This window comes from Schistocerca cancellata, chromosome 1 (genome assembly GCF_023864275.1).
Source record: "Schistocerca cancellata isolate TAMUIC-IGC-003103 chromosome 1, iqSchCanc2.1, whole genome shotgun sequence".
Classification (NCBI taxonomy): domain Eukaryota; kingdom Metazoa; phylum Arthropoda; class Insecta; order Orthoptera; family Acrididae; genus Schistocerca; species Schistocerca cancellata.
Window position 1 is genome coordinate 533,330,661 of NC_064626.1, and position 24,574 is coordinate 533,355,234.

Sequence of the window (24,574 nt, forward strand, 5' to 3'; positions counted from 1 at the left end):
AAAATACAAATGCAAGGGTTCTTTATCTTCTCCCGGTGCAAGATGAGTTAAGGGGGCGCAAAAATAGACGTACATTTTGTTAATTAACAGTGACGTTCAAAATATTTGGGTGTGGACTAAACTAATTAATAACCTGTTCATGATTTTATCTCATTATATTATTAGAAGGACGGAGAAGAGAGCGATTCGGAAAGGAAAGAAAAGATTTCTTCCGCAAGTCGCTATTATTGAAAAAAATGTTTCTGGGTTCCAGCCGCGTCCAGTGGTTTGAAATCCACGATCTTTCGGCCCAGTTCTTCTCGGCCATTGTCAAGTAGTGACTGTTGAATGATTGCTGATGCCGTTCTTATAACGCCGCGCTGCCTTCAGTGACGGCACTGGTGCTCGCTCCAGCGACATACATGGTCAAGTTCTCATTGCGCGCTTGCCGCTCCCTGTTCAACTTTCCGATTGCCGGGTTCGAAGCTGTGCTTAGCTGCAGGTCGCCGTCTTTATTGAGGGCGTTGTCAGAAGTATTTAACTCCATCGCTTCTTTTATAACACTATCCCAAAAATTAGTAGTCCGCGTAGTAACAGATGTCTCGGCATATGCAATACGGTGTCAGTTTTCTAAAGCATGTTTCGCCACTGCTGATTTATCAGTATACCGTAGGCGAAAACATCTCTGGTGTTCCACACGGCAGGTTCGAATCCTGCCTCGGGTATGGATGTGTGTGATGTCCTTAGGTTAGTTAGGTTTAAGTAGTTCTAAGTTCTAGAGGACTGATGACCTCAGATGTTGAGTCCCATAGTGCTCAGAGGCATTTGAACCATTTTTTTGTTCCACACGGCGCTGTTCAAAAGTACGTACAGTCTGTCCGATATAGAACTGTCCACACCCACACGGTATTTTATATACTCCTACCCTTGTGAGTCCAACATTGTCTTTCACAGGCCTCATTAGCTGTCGAATTTTACCGGTACCCTAAAAACCGTACCAATTAATGCTTGTATAGAATTCAGCTATACTTTCCTGTTATTGAGCCACAGAACGGCGAGAACGCAAGCTTCTTCGTGCCCTCCTCGGAGGTCTTCTGCTTATGTTTCTTCTGCAAGGTGGCTTGCGAAATCTGGCGGTTGTTGCAGCTGTTTTCTTTCAAGACTTCCCTTAAGTGGCTCAGTTGCATCGGAAGGCTTTCAGCGTCTGAAACGACTTCCGCTGGATGCACCAATGTCCTCAGAACAGAACTTTTCTACGAACGGTGGTGATAGCAGCGTGCAGATATCGGTCTGTATTGGTGGGCTTCCGATGAACACTGTGGCTGTTCCATAAAAACACGGGAGAACTGCCGGATATCAGTAACGTCCTGCCACGATATTTCGGCGCAGAGTCTTCTGGCCATCTTTAGGTGAGTGCCACTGTAGTAGTACTGGCGAGTACGCGCTGAGCTCCGCTATTTAAAGCCGTACTGAGGTGACATTGCGCATGCGCTGCTCAGCGTGCGCGTTCATAACGGCTCCGTGCGCTGCGCCTCGCGCCCTCCACGGTGAAATCCTAGCGTATCCGTATCAGGTCGATTTCCATCTTTATGCAGATAACTACGTCGACTACGAAGTTTCTCTATAACAGGATTCCAAGCAGAGTTTAGCTGATAACCATTATCTCGATTGATGAGAGTCTCATTGTCAGACAATCTTATTTCCACAGATTCATTGATAATCGAGCTCCAAAAGTTTGATGTATGGGCCAAAATATTTGTGTCGTTGTAGTTCATGGAATGGTCTGTGGAAATACAATGTTCGGCGATTGCGAACTTGGTGGGTTGGAGAAGGCGAGTATTCCGTTGGTGTGGCATAATACGTTCCTGCACAGTTCGTGTTGTTTGCCCTATATATGATTTGCCGCATTCACCGCATTGTAAACACGTGATTTACGCAGGCCCAGGTCGTCTTTAACGGATCCCACCAGTGATGAAATTTTGGAAGGAGGGCGAAAGATGACTCTCACTTGATACTTTCTCAATATTCTGCCTATCTGTGAAGAAATATTCCCAATAAATGGTAGATAAACGGTCGACCTGAAGGCCTCTTCCTCTTCCTTGTTCCGTCATTTGTAGGTCTTCATCACTCTGTTCACTTGCCTAGGTGAAAAGCCATTCTTCAAAAATACTTTTTGCAGGTGTTCCAGTTCCGCTTGAAGACTGTCGACGTCAGAGATAGTATGGGCACGGTGGATCAAGGTTCTGAGAACGCCCATTGTTTGTGCTGGATGGTGGCAACTATTAGCTTGTAGATACAGGTCTGAATGAGTGGGCTTTCTGTGACACTCACCTAAAGATGGCCAGAAGACTCTGCGCCGAAATATCGTGGCAGGACGTTACTGATGTCCGGCAGTTCTCCCGTGTTTTTATGGAACAATCAATAGGCCGGGAAAGCTTTAAACGTCACAACACTATGGCTGATACCCACGTTTCTTTCCGGTGGACGAGGACGTCTAGAAAAGGCAAGGCACCGTCTGTCACTACTTCTATCGTGAATCTGATGCTATAATGGACGCTGTTGATGTGGTTGAAAAATTATCCGAGTTTGTCACGCCCATAAGGGCGTATTTTATGCCGTCTATTAAATTAGACGGCAGTGCATTGAACTTACACACTTTTTCAGACTTATGGGTATCCAAGTTGATATTTGGGGTGATCTAGGGAAAGAACAAAAAAAGAATATCGATATAAGGACTTTTATGTGAATATGATTGCCTATTAAAGGCGCATGTTTGTCCGCTTTGAGAATTATTTTTCTACACTTTTCTGCATACCTCAGTAAATGTTCAAGTGTTAGCCTTGCTGTATTCGTGATTAGAAAGTGTCTTACAGTATAAGAACAAACTTTCGCCTGACATCAAAGAATAAAGAGCGGCAAATTACACTGCAGGAAGGAGGGCTATTTGCGAGTTTCCTCCTCTGGAGCGTTCTTCTGGTTACGTCCCAGCTACATGCATAAGAGATTTTTCCTGAGGACCAGCGAAATGCATGAAGCAATTTATGCCCCAGCTATAACTTTCCCAGTACCTGGACAAGTAACTTACCCTTCAGAAAAAATGAGGAAGGTATTCTTTGAAAGGACGATAGATTTAATCGCGACTTGACTTACGCAGACATTTACAGATATTGGAATTTTGTACTTTCACCGGTTATAGGAGGTCAAGAAAATTTACACAGGTGGCCGAAGAAATGTTATTGCAATTGTACTTTACGGTAATAAGAACATTAGACCGAATTCGTAAAGTTGATAACCCATAAATGCTCCCCAGGCGGAAAATTGCTGTGGCGAGTAAAAACTTAATTTCGGTTATTATTGTGATATTTGCCTTTTCACGTAGAGAAAACACTAAAATAGAATATAACTAACGACGTATTTACCTCTTTCCCTCCGTTTAGTGTATACTGGAAAAAATATATTAATATTAGCCCAACTTCGGAAAACACTCGTACATTCATTATGTGCTCTGTTCGTGCGCCACATTCTAAGTCGAAAACAATCGCATCGCTTTTTCGAAATGGTTTGCATTGTGGTTTTCTGTTTGTATATTGCTGAGGATTGTCGATGGGTTTGTGTCACTATATCTGGTATGTTCTCGGTATCTAATTTTGATATTTCTTCTCATGTGGTGTATACAGAATTTTTCACAGCCGTTACAGTTAATTTTGTATTTTTCAGGGTGTGTGTGGACTGGTAGTTTTGTTTTTCCGGAGAGGAGTTCTGTTTTTATGTTGTGCGCACTGCGGTACGGTTTCTTCAGTAATGTGTGAAGTTTGATGTATTTCCTATATATCTATGTGGTAGGTATGTTACTCTCAGTTTTGTTGGTACCTCATTTGTTATTTCATGTCGCTATGAATCTTAATACGTATCGGTTTATTGTGTTTAGCATAGATCTGGTTGACTATGTTGTGACTGAAGTTGTTTTCTTGTGCTACATATCTCCAATTCCATCTGTATAACGGATTGTTGTAATGGTAGATGCATCAGCCTGTTTATCATTGTATGAAACTGTGCAAATTTGTGTGCTTTAGGATAACAGGAATTTGCATTAATGATGTTAACTGACGTAGTGTGTTTCCTGTAGACTTCGAATTAATGTGTACTAGGGATGCTTTATATTTTTAGGTCCAGGAAGTTGCTAATTTTATTGTTTTATCGTTGTATTGTGAATTACATTCTGTGATGAAGTTCACTTAATGTTTTGGGTATCTGTTGAATGTCTGTATTGGAACATTGTATTAGTAGCAGGGTGTCATCTACCTGACGCTAATAATATATCATTTTCTTTGCAAGTGCGTTTGTGGGGATAAAAAATTTTTTGTTGTAATGTGTTTAAAAATGTGTCAGCTATGGTGCCAACTATGCTGCACCCCACGGCTACTCCATCCTTTTGTTTGTATAAGGCATAATTGAATTCGAAGTAATAATGACTTAGTTTTAACAGTTCAATAACATCCTGTATTTCTCTAACAGGTAAATTTCTATATTGTAGTAAGTTGTTTTCCATGGTATTAATTTTTATTTTGTTGGAATGTTGGTGTCCATATTGGCGATGCCAAAGGACACGAATTTTCCATTCTTTGGAATAATTACGTCTTTTATTTTGTTTCTAATGTTCTAGGGCTTTTTTTATTGTGACTCGTTTTTCATATGTATAGCATTTTGTGAGGAGGGTGTTCACCTTTCTACTAATAAGGTAGGTTAGGCTGTCTATACAATTAACCAATGGTGCAATGGGATTTGTGCTTTGTGAATGTTTGGTTGTCCATGTAGTTCAGGTGTCCTTCGCTTCATTACTGTGTACAATGATGGGAAAAAATCGCTAAATCAAGGAGTTGTGCGACATAAACGAAAACTGGTAGACGTATTTCTATCTCTGAATCATGATGTTTAATCAAATTACGCGCCCGTCCATAAGAAGGGCGCTAGTAGCGCCACTATGAAGATCCATATCAGGTTTGCTTTAAATACATGCTGTAATGGTCGTGAGCGTTAGTTACCTTTAACGTAAAACGTGGTGAGCTGATGTTAGTGAAAAATACCCTCAAGGTGATAAAGGCGACATTATGCACACCTCACCGAGTTTGAACGAGGTCGCCTTACAGGGCTAAGAGAAGCTGGGTGTTCCTTTCGCGGTACTGCAGAGAGATTTGGTAAGAATGTAGCCACTGCACAAGGTTGCTGGTAGTGGTGGTCATAGGAATGTACGGACGCAAAAAGACAGGGCTCCTAACAGTCATGTGGCGCTACCGCGAGGGATCATCATCATGGTCGGCGTAAGCCTCTGGCGCACCGTACTGCATCTGGAGCAGCAGTCTGAGCAGCGGTTTTCGCCACGGTGACACAACGAACTGTTACTAATCGGTTACTTCCAGGACAGCTCCGAGCTACACATCCTATAGTGAGCATTCCACTGACCCAAAGCAACGGCGTTTGTGAAAGCTTACGGGACTTAACTGCTAAGATCATCAGTCCCTAAGGTTACACACTACTTAATCTAAATTATCCCAAGGACAAACACACACACCCATGCCGGAGGGAGGACTCGAACCTCCGCCGGGACCAGCCGCACAGTCCATGACTGCAGCGCCTAAGACCGCGCGGCTAGTCCCGCACGGCTGCTGCCTTTCGTGAACAGCATTCCAGAGGGTATTTTTCCATAGGATAACGCTCGCCCACATACGTATGCTATAACGCAACATGTTGTACAAAGTGTCGATATGTTGCCTTGGCATGCTGGATCACCAGATCTGTCCTCAATCGAGCACATAAGGGACATCGTCGGATCACAGCTCCAACGCCATCCACATCCAACATTAGCCGCCCCTGCATTGACTGATCAAGTGCAGGAGGCATGGAACACCATTCCACAAACTGACATCCGACTCCTGGACAACACAATGCATGCACATTTGCATCTGAATTCTTGCATTCAACATACTGGCGGTTACACCGGTTATTAATGTGCCACCATTTCACATTTGAAATGGATTATCTCGCGTGTGTATTGACCTGTGATCTTGCAATGTTAATCACTTAAATATATTACGTCGTCAAATTTATTCCCTAAATTTCATTACTCTACATTAATTATTTTTTGGTCTTCCGATTTTTTCAGTTTATTTTCTATTTTTCACAATCAGCGTGGATCTTATTGTAGCTTCCCATCATTTTTATGGTCTGTGAGGCCTATTTGTTGGTAGGATTTCCGTAGATTTCAGTGATGATGTTTGCTGTGTATAAGTAATGTACATTACTTATATATTTATTTGATTTATTGCGACCAAATTATTTCCGTTACCTGCTTTGACTGCTATTGCACTGTTTTGTGTTGAGTTTTGGTTTGCACTACTGGGTGTAGAGTGATCTTATTTTGTCTGTTAGCTACGTCATTGATTGTGGGTCAATGATTTTTGCTATAAATATGTGACGCTTGAATTGTTATTTCATTCTGGTGTCTTATTGTACAGTAAATTCATTTATTTAGCCTGGCAACTTAGGCCGTGAGGCCATCTGTTCAATCAGAAATTCTTCGTATTTCAACATTTCATTCTTTATGACACTTGAGTTTCAACAGGTGTACATTTAGTATGGAATACACACATCAAAGAAGTTTTGCATCACCCCGGTTCCCAGAACTCCTGAAGATATACGTTGACTGTGGATATTGAACCACAGACACAGTTCCTTTGACTGTTCAGAGATGTCACTAAACGAGCCCAAAGATGTAACCAACCGTGCATGAGCAGCGCCTAATAGACGGAGGGGGTCCCACAGCCGATCAGTTCCACTCATTCCACCAGGAAGGAGGCACACGGCTTGTGTTGTCTGTAGTTCAACCATGCCTAGACTGTCAATTCTGCGGTTCGATCGCGAATGCATTGTTACGTTGTGCCAGGAAGGGCTCTCAACAATGGAAGTGTCTAGGCGTCTCGCAGTGAACCAAAGCAATGTTGTTCCGACATGGAGGAGAAACAGAGAGACAGGAACTGTAGATGACATGCCTCGCTCAGGCCGCCCAAAGGCTACTGCTGCAGTGGATGACAGCTACCTACGGATTATGGCTCGGAGGAACCTGACAGCAACGCCACCATGTTGAATAACGCTCTTCGTGCAGCTGCAGAACGTCAAGTTGCGACTCAAACTGTGCGCAATAGGCTGCATGACGCGCAATTTCCCTCCAGACGTCCATGACGAGGTCCAACTTTGCACCCACGACACCATGCAGCGCGGTACAGATGACCCCAACAACATTGGGAATGAACAGCTCAGGATTAGCATCACGTTCTCTTCACTGATGAGTGACGCATATGCCTTCAACCAGACAATCGTCGGAAACGTGTTTGGGGGCAACTGGGTCAGGCTGAACGCCTTAGACACATTGTCCAGCGAGTGCAGCAAAGTGGAGGTTCCCTGTTGTTTTGGGGTGGCATTATGTGGGGCCGACGTACGCCGCTGGTAGTCATGGAAGGCGTCGCAACGGCTGTACGATACGTGAATGCCATCCTCCGACCGATAGTGCAACCATATCTGCAGCATACTTGAGAGGCATTCGTTTTCATGGACGACAATTCGCGCCACCATCGTGCTCATCTTGTGAATGACTTCCTTCAGGATAACGACATCGCTAAACTACAGTGGCTAGCATGTTCAAAATGGTTCAAATGGCTCTGAGCACTATGGGACTCAACATCTATGGTCATCAGTCCCCTAGAACTTAGAACTACTTAAACCTAACTAACCTAAGGACACGAGACAGAGAAAATCCCTGACCCCGCCGGGAATTGAACCCGGCCAGCATGTTCTCCAGACATTAACCCTTCAGAACATGCCTGGGATAGACTGAAAAGGGCTGTTTATGGACGACGTGACCCACTCTGAGGGATCTACGCCAAATTGCCGTTGAGGAGTGGGACAACCTGGACCAACAGTGCTTTGATAAACTTGTGGATAGTATGCCACGACGAATACAGGCGTGCATCAATGCAAGAGGACGTGCTACTGGGTATTAGAGGTACCGGTGTGTAAAGCAATCTGGACCGATATCTCTGAAGGTCTCACTGTATGGTGGTACAACATACAAGGTGTGGTTTTCATGAGTAATAAAAAGGTTAGAAATGATGTTTTTGTTGGTCTCTGTTCCATTTTTCTGTACAGATTCCGGAACCGAGATGATGCAAAACTTTTTTTGATGTGTGTATAACACTTTGGATGACTGATATAGTAGAAAACAGTAGCTACTATAAAAAACACAATTTGCATATTGTGTGAAAATTGGAATGACAGAGATGGGAGCATTTGGATTGTGGACTTGAGCACCAGTGGTCATGCGGGGAAAATGAGGGTGGAAGGCAGAGAAAGAGAGACAGAGAGAGAGAGAGAGAGAGAGAGAGAGAGAGAGAAGTAGGGGAGGGAGGGAGGGAGGGATGGAGAGAGAGAGTGGATTGTTGTGAGACTGTGGAAAGTAAGTAATGAAAATAAATGGAGTTAAAGTGCTTCATGACGCGACAGACTAAGATAGCAAAAGAAAGAGCACCGTTACTGGAAACAGAAGGGACTACTTGTTTCGCTCTCTGACATGTGCCAAGTCGCGTACATGCACGCATGTCCGAAGGAATTTTTGCATCATCCTGTACAGGACTGTAAATAATGGATGTAGGAATACAGGTTGTAGACACACGGTTGCCGACATATGGAAGTATGGGTCTGGCCGTGAATCTTGCTCGGTTATACAGCTGATGGTTTTCTATATTCGCAGCTGTGAATAAATTCTATGTAAGGTCATATACGTTGATTTCTTTTTTGTGGGACGGGCATGGCAGCTGGCGACAGCATTTATGAAAATAGTGAAAGAAAGTACGTAAGCTTTTCTTAAATACTAAAGGGTACTGAACTAGCGTTGTACTGAGTAACTTGTTCCATAGGTGAACAGTAGCATTGTGTTTGTATATGAAGGTTAATGCAAGTGTACCACCTAAGTAAGATGTAATGTTGCATTTATAAAGAGATGATACGTACATGAGGCGGCCGGAGTGGCCGAGCGGTTCTAGGCCCTTCAGTCTGGAACCGCGCGACCGCTACGGTCGCAGGTTCGAGTCCTGCCTCGGGCATGGATGTGTGTGATGTCCTTAGGTTAGTTAGGTTTAAGTAGTTCTAAGTTCTAGGGGGACTGATGACCTCAGATGTTAAGTCCCATAGTGCTCAGAGCCATTTCAACCATTTTTGGTTCGTACATGACATGTGAAGCGAAGCATCAAGTGGCGTACAAACTGAGTAACTGATGCGGCAGAATAGAGCACAGTAGTCAAATAACTTGTCTGGCCGGATGCTGCAGACGTAATGCAGACAAGCATTTGTAGTCATCTCTAACGTCGGGAGTGTTCACTAGTGGTGCCATGTCGGAGCACGTCGTTAATATGCAGTTCCATAGAAACAGTGACTAGGCAAGATTCCACTTTACGTCCTATAGACATAGGTTCTGACATTTTAGGAGGGTGCCGAGATAAGTGAATGTCTTCCTGCACATGAAGACTGAGTTTTGGACAGATGAGATACTCGTACCCACTTGCACGCAGATCCTTCGTCGTTTTATGATAAGCGAGTGTCGTCCTGCACATGATAACAGTAACTTTTGCCCAGATGGGGTTATACCTAGATTCTACACCATTTTATGGCATGATACTGAGGTGTTGCTGGGAACGTGTCAAATCAAGGCACTGAAGAGAATGGCTGGGCGGTATATAGACTGCCGAGAACTTTTGGCGAGGTGTTTAATTTAATTTCAGTTTGACGGTTTGCCTAGGAAATATATAAAATGCCTAGGTGTTTTACAATACTCGAAATGGACACTGCCAGAGTATAAAATTTCAGTTAAATAACATGTGAAGTTATAAATTTGTAAATCTGTGAAAGTTAAATTACAGCATGAAAATTATCACAGTTGTGTGTGTCTGAAAATTGGTGTGTCCAAAGGTAGCTTCTTGTGTTAATAATTTCTTAATTATTACTAGCATGTAATAAACAATTAAAAATACTTCTTAATAATTATTACAAATGTATAATAAATAATGAATGATCTAAACTTCCAATTTTTATATACTACGAAGCTGTACCCCTTTTGTATTTTTATTTGTTACAGTTAGAAAAAATGAAATGACATTTCGAATTGGAAATTACTTTTCACACACAAACACCGGAGATCCTGGAATTTATTTTTGCGCACGCACATCACGGATACTTGTCCAGTCCAGATACTTCTTTGTCCATCGGAACATCTTGGACATTAGGAGAGATTGCTTGTGAACTATGACCTTGCACACACTTTGTAAAATCTATTATTTGACACATCAATCATACCAGTCAGAAGTATTTAGAGCGTCCCCACGACCTTTACCAATTTCAGGAACAGGAACTCTAGGGGTCAAAAATACTGAAATTATCTTTCTTTCGTAATTTTATTAAACGTAATGGGAATTCTATTAAAAGCCTAGGTAAAGAAGTAAATAAGATTCACTTCATACCCTGCCTGATGATTTTTGGTATTCTGTATACTGTAGGCATTCCACGAACTGCTGTTTTCACAGGTTGCCGGAAATAGAGGTATCTTCAAGAAGTATAGAGTAGGGTGCAGGGAAGGGTGCAGGGGCAAGTGTTGGCAAAATTCATGCTTGATTAACTTTATGAAATACTAAAATTAGTCAGCTCTCATATTTTTCAAATATTCAAATGTGTGTGTATTCCTAAGGGACCAAACTGGTGAGGACAACACACACACCCATGCCTGATGGAGGACTCGAACCTTCGGCGGGAGGGACGGCACAATCCTTGACATGGCGCCCCAAACCACACGGTCACTCCGCGCGGCTCTCATATTTTTCTCTGCATGAGTATTTACAGATATCGGCCTTAAAAAAGCGCTTCTTAAATGTTGTTTGTTAGCCGATTTATTCAAGCAGAGTTTTATTTGGTCTCATAATCATGAAGAGTTCTTGGTAGCATTATCTGTTTCACTAATCACTAAAAACGACAGGCAATTGTTTTAACAATCTACAGTTAACGGACGTTTGTCTGAGTGCAATTCTGTTGTTTCATTATGCCCAGCACCGTAATTATTTGCAGGACATTTCACATTTTGCTTTGTGTTTCTTTATCTCTTTGGATATCTGCTGTACAAACAGAGCTTAACTTCTCGGCAGATTAGCAATTGATCGTTCGTTTGGTACATGGATGTTATTGTTATTGTTTTGACTTAAATATGAATTAATAACTGTCTTCCGTTAGTATCTGATGATGAATGTGTATCGAAATATGTTGTGTTATTGATACTAAAAAATTTTAAAATCAAGTGTTTGTTTATTTTTCACGCCGGCAAAAAGACTGCCATGATAATTAACTGATTAGTTCCCAGGAAGGTCTTTGTAATGAAAAACTAAGCGCTTGTCATAAAGTGAAACAAGTTACGTGGGACTACCATCAATGGGACAATCATCAATGAAACGAAACAGATAATTAGCTGTAATTAAATGCACGCGGAAATAAAGCGGAGAGTATGGAAATTTTCCATTATGCGTCACAGTAATAGACTTTAAAGAGGTCGAAATACGATTCAAAAGGTTGTGCACATATCAATCCAACTACACAAACGTACGAGCTATATTCATTCGCTGTCACGTCTGCATATCTCATATATTTTTGTCTAATGCTTGACCACTGCACACAACGGAAACTCATCACACTAAAGTAATGTACCAAAAATTTTAATTACCGAAAGGCTGCCTAACCATGGGGAAATTAATGATGCAAAATGTAAGTCGCAATAGTAAACATAAAACTTATATTTACGCTAATCAAGGGAATAATTAACTGCAAATAGTCATAATTATGAATACAAAACTTTTTTACTCTAGTCAAGTGAATAATTGAGTAAACTCAAGTAACTGGAGTAAACTGATGTAAAAATGACACTAAACACTGTGGGTAGAGAAAGGAATACGACTTGCTGATCTGGGCGGCTCGCAAATTCTAGATAAACGCGACAAATATTAAATAGAAGGAATTCAGCATACAAGATGTGTTACAGCTGTATTTAGCTGCAAGCTGGTCCCGGCATGGACTGCACTGCAGCCTGAGTGACTCCTATAGTTTCCAAGCACAACGATGGGTGCCAGTTGTGCTGTGTCGCTGTGAGATGCTACGCTAACCTGGCAATAAGACTCTAGCCCTGCCTTTATGATTAGCAGCACCTCATCCCCAGTACAAATAGAAAGTAAAGTTTTAGTTCAGGCTTCTTTACTAAGTTTACGTCCTCGTGGCTGCGCTCAATTCACGCATCTGCGATAGCAATCCAGAATAACAAAGGCGTGAGCCACCAGCACGTGCATAAAACATCAAACTACTCGTACTAAGAATGCAGTTAACTGTTGCCGCAGGAAAATTAAGGCACGGTCGAAGTGGTAAATAGGAATTACGAGTCAGAATAGGTATTACGCGCCTCTGATAATAAATGTGAATTAAATAAACGTTGTGCCCCTGGCACATGTTAAATGAGACTTAACCATGAAATCTAATTATGTTATACAGGACGTTTCTATGGTAGTCGTTATATCAACAAATTGTATTGAAATTGCTTTTACAGAATATTGTGTAAACTACAACACTATCGAGTAGCTGAACTGAAGTTTACAATAAGTTAATATGTTTCTTAACTTCTCTGTGCGAGATTATTTCGGCTATTGCTGGTCTTTTACCACAAATAAATGTTATCGCTCGATGAAATACTCTACAACGGGGCGCGTCAAATTACTTCACTAATCTCAGCACATGTTAACACTTACAAATATTAATCGTAGTTGCTGCTAATGTTACTTGCTCTTACTACCGTTTAAATAAAATTCTCATACATTAATTTGAAAACTCGTATCTTATTAAGTGAATTCCGATGTATGCAGTCAGAGTCGCAATTTTACTAAGGACCAGTGCCAGAGCATCAGTTGCCTCTGTGATAATATTTACTCCTATGGGTCTCTGATCTCTTTCATATTTTTACGCTTATTAACTTTATTTCTTTAATCCTTTGAAAAAACCTTTTACATAGGGAAGTTATTATTTTTCTCATACCGCTCAACTGAAATTCTTATTAAAATCTTTTCCAATATTTACTTAACTTTTTCTGTAATTGAATATAGTTACGAAAAATTACTGTCCATGTTTCTTTATCTCTGACACTATTGGAAAATGACTTATCTTTGCAATTGTCGCTTTTGAATAGCTTGCAAATTGAAATATCTTTTTCTTTCAAAGCTACTTGCGTAAATAACTTTAGTGGATATTCTATTCTTTCCACTAAATGAATGTTCGTAACGCAAATTTTATTTTTACTTTCTTGTTTATTTACTTTTAGTTCAATAGATTCAGTACAAGTTTGAAATTTTGTTGTGAACGAGTGACTCAAATCTAATCCCATTCGAAATGGAAACAGGAAAAAAAAACAATTGAAAACAAGAAGCCTTCATGCCACCATCGCTTGCATCCTGAATTACATTAAAGTATTAACCAAAACGTACCCTCTTCAGGTGTAGGCTCACGAGCTACCTCTAACAGTCCCGATTTGAAGCGCCACTCGTCACTCTAACAAGCAATGGAATATCGTAAGCTTTTGCGTTTTTGGTTCCGCTAGGGTACTAAGCAATCCACACTATTTGCCGTTACACAGTCATGGGCAACAGTAGCTGTATTCTTGCAACGCATTTTTGGTTTTGTCATCAGTCTTCTGACTAGTTCGATGAGGCCCGCCACTAATTCCTCTCCTGTGCCAACATCTCCATCTCAGAGTAGCACTTGCAACCTACGTCCTCAATTATTTGCTGGATGTATTCCAATCTCTGTCTTCCTCTACATTTTTTGCCCTCTACAGCTCCCTCTAGTACCATGGAAGCCATTCCCTCATGTCTTAACAGATGACCTATCATTCTGTTCCTTCACCTTGTCAGTGTTTTCCACATACTCCTTTCCTCTCCGATTCTGCGCAGAACCTCCTCATTCTTTGGCTTATCAGCCCACCTAATTTTCAACATTCGTCTTCAGCATCACATCTCAAATGCCTTGATTCTCTTCTGTTCTTGTTTTCTCACGGTCCATGTTTCACTACCATACAGTGGTGTACTCCAGAAGTAAATTCTCAGAAATATCTTCCTCAGATTAAGGCCTATGTTTGATACTAGTAGACTTCTCTTGGCCAGGAATGCCCTTTTCGCAACTGCTAGTCTGCTTTTGATGTCCTCCTTCCGCCGTGCGTCATTGGTTATTTTACTGCCTAGGTAGCAGAATTCCTTAACTTCATCTACTTCATCAACCCTGACGTTAAGTGTCTTAGTGTTCTCATTTCTACTACTTCTCGTCACCTTCGTCTTTCTTCGGTTTACTCTCAATCCATACTCTGTACTCATTACACTGTTCATTTCAGTTCACCAGATCATGTAATTCTTCGTCACCTTCACTCAAGATAGCAACGTCATCAGCGAATCATATCATTGATATCCATTCACCTTGAATTTTAAATCCACTCCTTAATCTTTCTATTATTTCCATCATTGCTTCTAGGCGCTCAGTCCGGAGCCGCGCAACTGCTACGGTCGCAGGTTCGAATCCTGCCTCGGGCATGGATGTTTGTGATGTCCTTAGGTTAGTTAGGTTTAAGTAGTTCTAAGTTCTAGGGGACTGATGACCACAGATGTTAAGTCCCATAGTGCTCAGAGCCATTTGAACCAATCCATCACTGCTTCCTCGATGTACAGATTGAACAGTAGGGGCGAAAGGCTGCATCCTTGTCCTACACCTTTTTTAATGCGAGCACTACGTTCTTGGTCGTCCAGTCTTATTATTCCCTCTTGGCTGTTGTACATTTTGTATATGACCCGTCTCTCCCTATAGCTTACCACTACTTTTTTCTGAATTTCGAACATCTTCCACCATTTTATATTATCGAACGCTTTTTCCGGATCGACAAATCCGATGAACGTGTCTTGATTTTACTTTAGTCTTGCTTCCATTATTAACCGCAACGTCAGAATTGTCTCTCTCGTGCCTTTACTTTTCCTAAAGCCAAACTGACCATCGTTTAGCGCATTCTCAATTATCTTTTCCATTTTTCTGTATATTATTCTTGTAAGCAACTTGGATGCCTGAACTGGTAAGCTGATTGTGCGATAATTATCGGACTTTTCAGCCCTTGCAGTCTTCGGAATTGTGTGGATGATGCTTTTCCGAAAGTCAGATGGAATGTCGCCAGAGTCATACATTTTACATACCAACGTGAATAGTCGTTTTGTTGCCACTTCCACCAACGATTCTAGGAATTGTGATGGAATGTTATCTATCACTTCTGCCTTATTTGATCTTAAGTCCTCCAAAGCTCTTTTAAATTCTGATTCTAATACTGAATCCAGTATCTCTTCTAAATCGGCTCCTCTTTCTTCTTCTATCACATCAGACAAATCTTCACCCTCATAGAGGCTTTCAATGCATTCTTTCCACCTATCCGCTCTCTCCTTTGCATTTAACACTGGAATTGCCGTTGCCCTCTTCACATTATAACTCTTGCTTGTAATGTTACCGAAGATTGTTTTGAGTTTCCTTCATGCTGAGTCTGTCCTTCCGACAATCAAATGGTTCAAATGGCTCTGAGCACTATGGGACCTAACATCTGTCATCAGTCCCCTAGAACTTAGAACTACTTAAACCTAACTAACCTAAGGACATCACACACATCCATGCCCGAAGCAGGATTCGAACCTGCGACCGTAGCGGTCACGCGGTTCCAGACTGAACCGCCTATAACCGCACGGCCACACCGGCCGGCTTTCCGACAATCATTTCTACATATTTTTCTGCAGCCATTTCGTCTTAGCTTCCTGTTTATTTCATTCCTCAGCGCCTTGTATTTCTGTATTACTGAGTTTCCCGGAACATTTTTGTACTTCCTCCTTTCATCGATCAATTGAAGAATTTCTGCTGTTAACCATGGTTTCTTCGCAGTTATCTTCTTTGTACATATGTTTTCCTTCCCAACTTCTGTGATGGCCCTTTTTAGAGATGTCCATTGCTCTTCAACTGTACTGCCTACTGAGCTATTCGTTATTGCTGTATCTATAGCCTTGGAGAACTATCGAGCGAGGTGGCGCAGTGGTTAGCACACTGGATTCGGGAGGACGACGGTTGATCCCACGTCCGGCCATCCTGATTTAGGTTTTCCGTGATTTCCCTACATCACCCCAGGCAAATGCCGGGATGGTTACTTTGAAAGGGCACGGCCGACTTCCTTCCCCATCCTTCCCTAATCCGATGAGACCGATGACCTCCCTGTTTGGTGTGTTCCCCGCAAAACAATACCCCCTCCCCCCCTTAGAGAACTACAATCATATCGCGTCATTCCTTAGTACTTCCGAATCCCACTTCTTTGTGTACTGATTCTTCCTGACTAATCTCTTAAACTTCAGCCTACTCTTCATCATTACTATATTGTGATCTGAGTCTGTCTGCTCCTGGGTACGCCTTACAATACAGTATCTGATTTCGGGATCTCTGTCTGACCATGATGTAATCTAACTGAAATCTTCCCTTATCACCCGGCCTTTTCCAAGTATACCTTCTCCTCCTGCGATTCCTGAACAGAGTATTCGTTGTTCCTAGCTGAAACTTGTTACAGAACTTAATTAGTCTTTCTCATTTCTCATTCCTTGTCCCGAGCCCATATTCTCCCGTAACCTTTTCTTCTACTCCTTCCCCTACAACTGCAGTCCAGTCTCCCATGGTTACTAGGTTTTCATATCCCTTTATATGCTCTATTATCCTTTCCATATCCTCATACACTTTGCAGATTCTGATTCCTGGGTATTATCAATCACCGATTGAGGTTCTTAGTCTACAATACATACACCATATATGTTACGCCACCAAGACAGTACTGCGTATTAAAACCTCAACAATAACGAGCACAAAACACTTAGTTACCTTAGATTGTGCGTCCTACACCAACTACAAAATTATCGCATACAATCAGTTATCTTAGAGCGTGTGTACGCCAAAAAAAGCCTGCACTACAGCTGCAACGACTATCTGTGTCTCGTGTGCGCCAAGATAATCAAGAACCGTAACTAATACTCCAGTTCCGTAATTGACCACAGCTCCTCTAAACATCTAACTTTTCGAAACATAGAACGCAGCTTCTACAATTCGTGCGACGGATTTTGTTCAGCACGATTCCTGTCAGTTATTGTTTCCGAGACCACTAACAATTGATAATCACGCTTACACAGGGGCAACTATGACATGTACCATATGCAGAGTCGTAGCTAAACTTTTCAAAATCTTACGAACAGAAAATTTAAAATTGACTTCCTCAACATAACCTGATCCTCTCTTACGGAACTCCCTCCAAAACTCGTAATTAAGTGATCAAAATTACCGACAACATGTAAATTGATGTCTAAAATCAAATCACATAGTCGACGACATTCCCAACAAATTAACTGTTCGCGATCTCAACTAGATCACTGATCGTCTATCTTTCCCAGTCGACTGTTAAATGCGATATCCAAAACGGTGACTTTACACCATCTCAATCAGAACCGACTATCTAACCCATATTAATCATAGGGGACCGAATTTTTTTGACAATAGTGTTAAGATTCCATTGCTTTTAACAATTAAATATTTATTCTTCTGCAGCCTTCGCTGCATCGTGTTGGGGCCAGCTAGATGAGATGGGATCTCTGGCGAGGTCAGCTGCCGGTTCATGGAGAGTCTTCGCCGCAACTTGCTCGTACTTTCAAGCATGGGTGTTTGATCGCTTTTCTGACGTACAATGACATTAGTTACAAAGCATTAATATACAACAATCTTCGTGGTTTTAACATCTTTCCAATTTCTAAATTAATATGTTAAAATGATAAAGAATCTTTGACGGGACTCGAATCCTTTTGTCCTTTCACACAGTCTGGATGAGATAAGAGTCGGGAAGTGATTAAATACCAAAACCAAGTCCTTTCCCTAGAACTGACCACAAATCCCTGACTTCACTCTGAGGTGTGACTGAATGCTACTGCCTATCTGGTGAACGATGAAGCGCCTTTACCCAAATAAATACAGGGGAACGCAGTGTAAGGTGTTGGTTGAGCTGTTTGGCATACTTCTAAGCTGCTATAAGTGAGATCCCTGGTGACCTACAGAGAAAGAAAAGCTCCCAATAACATCAATCAAAAATAAGAAAAATACAATGTGATACAACAGAACTGTCTTATTGGAGTGAAGGTACTAGGCATGGACCAATTAAGCGTGAAAATACGGTTACCACACCACATGTGGATATATTAACGAAGGGGCCCATCAATCTACAAAAGAAATTAGCGGTCACTGTAGCGGTTTGTTTTATTACCACAAAGCATCAAACATATGGATTAGCCGTGAGATGAATACGTGAACATTTAACGAATGAAAGAAGGATTATAATTACGAAACATAATCTTGGCACAGATGGGTGAACACAATAAAAACATCATCAGGATATGGAGAATGACAGCAAGAGTGGTTGGTGGGTTAAAGAAAAAAAGAACAAAAAAAAAGTATGAACAGCAGTAGAATTAAACTTGTCTTGAGACATGTGAGTCTCAACTTTATCTACTATAATGATGGAAGCTGAAGAAATAAATTACAATCTGACCCTGTGTTTCCTTGTTTACTAGACAGATGTGCTAACCACATCAGTATAACTTACATCAGATCTATAGATCACCTATGCCTGAGGTACAGGCAGGATTTCCCCATTATGTCCAAATGAGGTGCTATTCCAATATAGGTGAGCCTCGGCAATAACAACGATTTAGCAAGGGAAAATAAGGAAAAGACGTGAATTGAAGTTCGTGTTAGGGAGGGCACTGGACGCGGGTAGTCCATACAGCTGTGGTACATGCACTGCTGCAGTAGTCTACTGGTTAGCACATCTACCTAGTAAACAATGAAGCCTGGGTTCAAGACCTGGATATGGTACAAATTTTAATTCATTTTATCAGCTTCCATCATTATCGTAGGAGTAGAATTGCCAAACTGGATGATGGAAACAACTAGCTGGCTGCAAACATTAGAACTCTGCATTTAAGTCCTGACGAAAGTTAACTATCTATGGATCCCGTTCACATCAGTGATTGCATTTCAGCTCATTCTTAACACCCGTATACAATACGAATGTGAATCATGAGGGCAGTAATAGATGGAAATTCTGAGCTTGACCTCTAGTCAGCTGAAACATGGAGACACCCTTCTGAATGACAGCAAGTCCCATCTCATCGGTCACCTGACTGCAAGTTTCCCCGTCGATAGTCTGTCAGCAAGTCATTACCCGTCGATCTCCCAGGAGAAAGTGTTGTCTAAAACTGTGCTCTTACTGTCAGTGTAACCTCTCTCGCACTCGACGGCAAGTCTACATCGCTGGCCTGTCGAACAGCTTACATGTAGGCACATACAGAAAAGTATGTGTTCAACAGAAATAATTATTGTGAGACAACCAGAATAGCCATTGTAAGAATTTTAAATTAACATTCTTTAGTGGCCCGACTAAAGAGAAACGTCGGGTCCCATGCTCCTCCTGTTTAGGATTCTGCATCTGGTTTTGTAACACTACAATCAATATTGGTAATAATTTGTACTGATTAATTCTGTATAATGTCAAGTGTATATTCTTTACTATGTGATGTCTTTGATCTATTGTAAACAAGTGGGTGTTGTGTCATGTTTACTCTTTGCAAGTTAAGTTGTTTGCATTATTTGGAGGGAAGTGGTATTTAAGTATGTATATTTGTGCTGACTTCTTAACATGTTAAAATAATGAAATTTTTAAAAATATGTTTGCTGGCAACTATGTAATAACTGGTTCATACCTAGGGACTTTGTACTGTATAAAGAGAAACCCAAAGTAGTTTCCCCCTGTAACGGAAGTGAGTTGGCGCACTAGGAAAAGGTGGATGCGGCGCTCAGTCTCGGCGGCAAGTGAGAGAGCACAGTAGTCAGTCGGTAGCAAGTAACTGACGAGTAAACAGCGCAGGTGCCAAGCGAGACTTACAGTATTGCAATTGGAATGGAATGGTCTCGGATTTAATAAGCGGCTGTAAAATGGTGCTCTCGATTTGGGAAAAAATAATTTTAACAACGCCAAGAAGAGGTAAATAGAGCCAATTATTGCCAATGGAAAGACCACCTAGCCACCACATGCTCGCCACCACGACTGCGCAACCACTTCGTCAAACATACGAAAGGTCAGAACTGTGTTCTGTATGAACCAGTAATGTTGTGTATGGTTCTGTGAAAATATAATCCTAATGTTCAAAATGTGTTTGAACAATGCGTCCATCCTATATACGTATCAAAGTAGGATTCTCTCCTTTAAGTGATGAAATCCGATAGTGTCCTTTGGATAAAAAGCATTAATATGCATTTTATTGATGTGTGCAAAGCTATCCCAGTACTCTTAATGTGCAGGTTAAAATTTACTTGGTTTTTTTATATATATAAAAGAGACTGTTTATATTTGAGTATTTCGAAAGTTAACTAGAAAATGAACTTGAATATCAGTTTAGGAAATGGTATTACTTGGAAAACAAAAGTGTTCTAATGTTTGTTGCTTTAAAGTTGTTTCCAAAAACTGCTTGCTTCACAAGAGGTATCATAAAACACTTTGTCTTGAGGTTGTTTGAAGTAGACGTTTACTGGAAATTATCCCTGATTTTGCAGAGGTTTTTCAGGGTAAAGAGTGTTAAAATAGTACAAAAATAATTGTCTCAAATGAAAGAGTAATACAATCCTACCTTAATGCTACATAATTTTGAAAGTGTGTATAGTTTTGTTGTTACAATGAAGGAGACAGTTTGTGGGACCATATTTCTATCCCATCATAACAAAAAGGACAAATGAGGTTAGTAGGTTTCTAGCTAATGAATCTTGAAATGATTACTGAGAAGCAAAGGTAGAAGGTTTGTATGCTGTGTCTCTTTCTTTATTTTGTATAGTAAATGTGTGTATTAATTGTACTTCACCATTATCATGTGCTATCTGGTCTTGTGTGGATTGTGAAGAGCAGGTTTAGACTATATTAGTTAAAGGCAAAAGTAATGACTAAATTAAACAAGAGAAAGGGCTCATTTGCAAATCTTGTGACTGCTTTACCGCTAAAGTGACAACTGCTGCTATTCACTGCGTAATTTGTCCATTTGGGTGTGTTCATTGCACTTCACAGAACAGTATTTAATGGAAGTTCGTTTCGAATTAGTAAAAATAGGTTCTTTATAAATAATGTTTTTACATTATTACGCCTAATTAGGCTGGCGACCGTATAACTATTTCATTTAACAATAATCAGCTGATGTTACTTCTTGCAAAATTATTTCTTTTGCTGTCTACTTACTGCTATTATTACGAAATTAAGGTTCGATACCAATCTTTCCGTTAGGTAAACTCTGTCAGATTTTCTAAACTCCTCTCAGAGGGTAACATTTACTGCAAGTTTAGGCCATATTTGGCAAATTTACTACCGCAGTAGTGTTATACGTAGCTGCCTTGTGACAGAAATAAACCTTATCGTCACTAGGTTAAACTGTTCGCCGGTATAACAAGCGGAGCAGTAGTGTTATAGCTTCACACGTTATCCTTCCAATAGGATTTCCTTAGGCGCCTTGGACAATGGAGATTATGAGAGATATCTGGTTCCTGAGCTACCCACTGTGCTGAGATGAAGTAAATTCTGTGCTTTCTACATGCTCTGAAGCACAGCTGTGAACATATTTATCATCCCTTCCGGTTCTCTTAAGTAGACCAGTGTCACTGTAGCCAGCTATAAAGAGCTCTCCAAGGCTGCAGAAACCACAGCACTCCAATGCAATAAAAGGAAGGAAAGAGAAGAAGTAATTAGCTGAGCAGCCACTGGCAGTATGAAATATGGTCTGCAGTTACAATGATCGCTTATGTTGGTTATAAGTGCAGATTACATCATAAAGTCTGTTGGGTGACAGGTTGGGCATAAGATGCTCGTAACAGTATCCGAAACTTCTCAGTCAAGGCATAAAAATGTGATACAATGATTCGACAGATTGGTACACAGTATCATTACATTGATTAGCACTGTTTAGACTATATCTTCGATAGTCATTGGGGCTCAGTCCGGAACGGTGCACATTACTAAGACAATCTGATTCCAGGTCGAATATGTATCTGGAGACCAACCAGATAGCAGTGGGCCAGACTGTCGCCACACCATACGGCATGACAACCAGGCTCGATGGTCTGGGGTGCAGTTTCATTTCATAGTGTGTAAGGTGTCAGGCAAATCCAACACCTTCCATGAAAACCCTGACATGATAGCAAATCCAGCTCCGAATAAATCCCGACATTAAATTAACCAAAGTAATACGATCAACAAGTGAGCAAATGGAGTACCACAGACTAACACAAGAGCGCCTACCTTCCCACCGTGAAACAGACGCAGTTCCGAGGGGAGAAACGAGAACAGAATCCGAGAGCAGAGCCGTGTAGGCTAGAAAGCCCTACGATAAGGGAGGACACCCACATCGGCGGCCGATCGCCGGGACGTCCACCCCATGTTAAAAGATAGAGCCCTCCAGGAGAACAGTATAGATCTTACGATAACAGTAAAAGGGCCACACCAGCTGCAAGTTTTAGCGTGAGACTATACGCATCTCTGTTACGTAGCAAACATTAAAAAAAACATTGCTCCACCACGAAAAGTATAACGTTTCTCATTGGATAGACAGAATTTTAGTAGGCGGAGCTTCAGGTTAACATTGAGACGCTGATTGGTCAGTTGAAAACACAGCCAGATACCTTTTTCTTAAACCAACTTTGGTAAATTGTAGTAAGGAGAAGTTCGAGAGAGTTGCTACCAAGACGGCGAGGTGTGTGGAGCTGCACCGCCCGCCGCTCATAACGCTGCCTAACCACCGAAAAGGTAATGAACGCACGCGATACCGCATAAGAGCGCATAAGGCTTCACTCAGAACTGCAGAAGTCTCATCTGTTACATCCCCTTTTTACGTAATACTAGTGTCGATCGTCAATTAAACTTCATGGTATTCACATTTGCTACTTGAAGTTAAAATCTGAAACGCAATGATTTTTCCGTTGTATAATTATTGAGAAGCCACATCAGCCACTATAATTTACGACAAGTTAAATAAGTAATTAAAGATAATTGAGGGTCACTGTAGACCATTTTGATAGTTTTCTCTTTTATGAAACGTAACTTAAACCTAGATTATAGATGTGATATGGCATAGGTCATCCTTCGATCCATTATAGAACTTGGAAACCCATTCAGGGAATATTCGTTCATATTTTTGTTGAACGCAGTTGGTTTTTATCATCCTGTATTAAAATATTTCCTTTTCTCAATAGTGCAATTTATAAACAATGTTTTGTGAGTATAATGAAAATTCCAATGGTAAACTTAACTGCTTTTTCGACGTTATTTTACCAGATAACTAAAAATACGAAAGCCTTGAAACCCTCCTTCTAAATTTTGTTAGTATTAAGATTCTTTTACAGGAAGTGCAGTGGAGCTGATGCTGAAATCATTAAGTATTTGATTATATCATCGCTAGTCTCACTGAACTCTTCTGAACTCTACATGTCATGTGTGGTCTGGCGTCTCCTTACCAGCAACAGGTCCCAGGTTCAAACTAGTGAATTCCCTAAAAAACACGCTCAGAGCGTCGTTGCGCGAAAGTGGTAGGGAGACACGACTTAGAACAAACAGAAAGCACGCAGAATGTTACAAGTGGGACCCTTTCGATGTCATGCACGGTACCCTTACAGCACAGCAGTACGTCGACCGATATTCCGCGCCCCATTTTGTTGCCCTTCATGACAAGCCATCCTGGACTTGCATTTCAGCAAGGTAGTGCTTACCCACACACTGCTTGTTTTCATGCGTGTCAAATACTTCCTTGGCCAGCAAGGTCGCCACATCTCTCTCCAGCTGAGAACATTCGGAACGTTATGGGCAGGGCCCTCCAACCAGCTTGTGATTTTGACGATGTAAAGCACCAGCTGGATAGAATTTGGCACGACATCACTCAGGAGGACATCCAACGACTCAGTGCCAAGCCGAATAACTGCTTGCTTAGGGGCCAGAGTTGACCAACTTGTTACTGACTTGCTCAATCTGTGAACCTCTTTCTCTTGAATAAATCGTCCAATTCTTCTGATTTATGTCCTATTCGGAGAGTTCGTTCAAGGTCGCCGTTTTTTCTGTCTTTAAGTGTAAATTGCAAATGGTAATCAATTCTGCTTGACAACTCCTTCTTGAGCTGAAGGACACGGAGATGTAGTATAGTCGTGTGAGGTGGTGTTATAAGCACAGGACAGTTTGAATGGGTCCTTCCTGTGAGATTCCATTTGGTCGTGTGGACGAATCATGAAATATACAGATTTGTGGCGCATTCGACTGTGACAGTGGGAATGTGAGAGGAGGCAGAGTTGTCTTCAAGATTCCAGT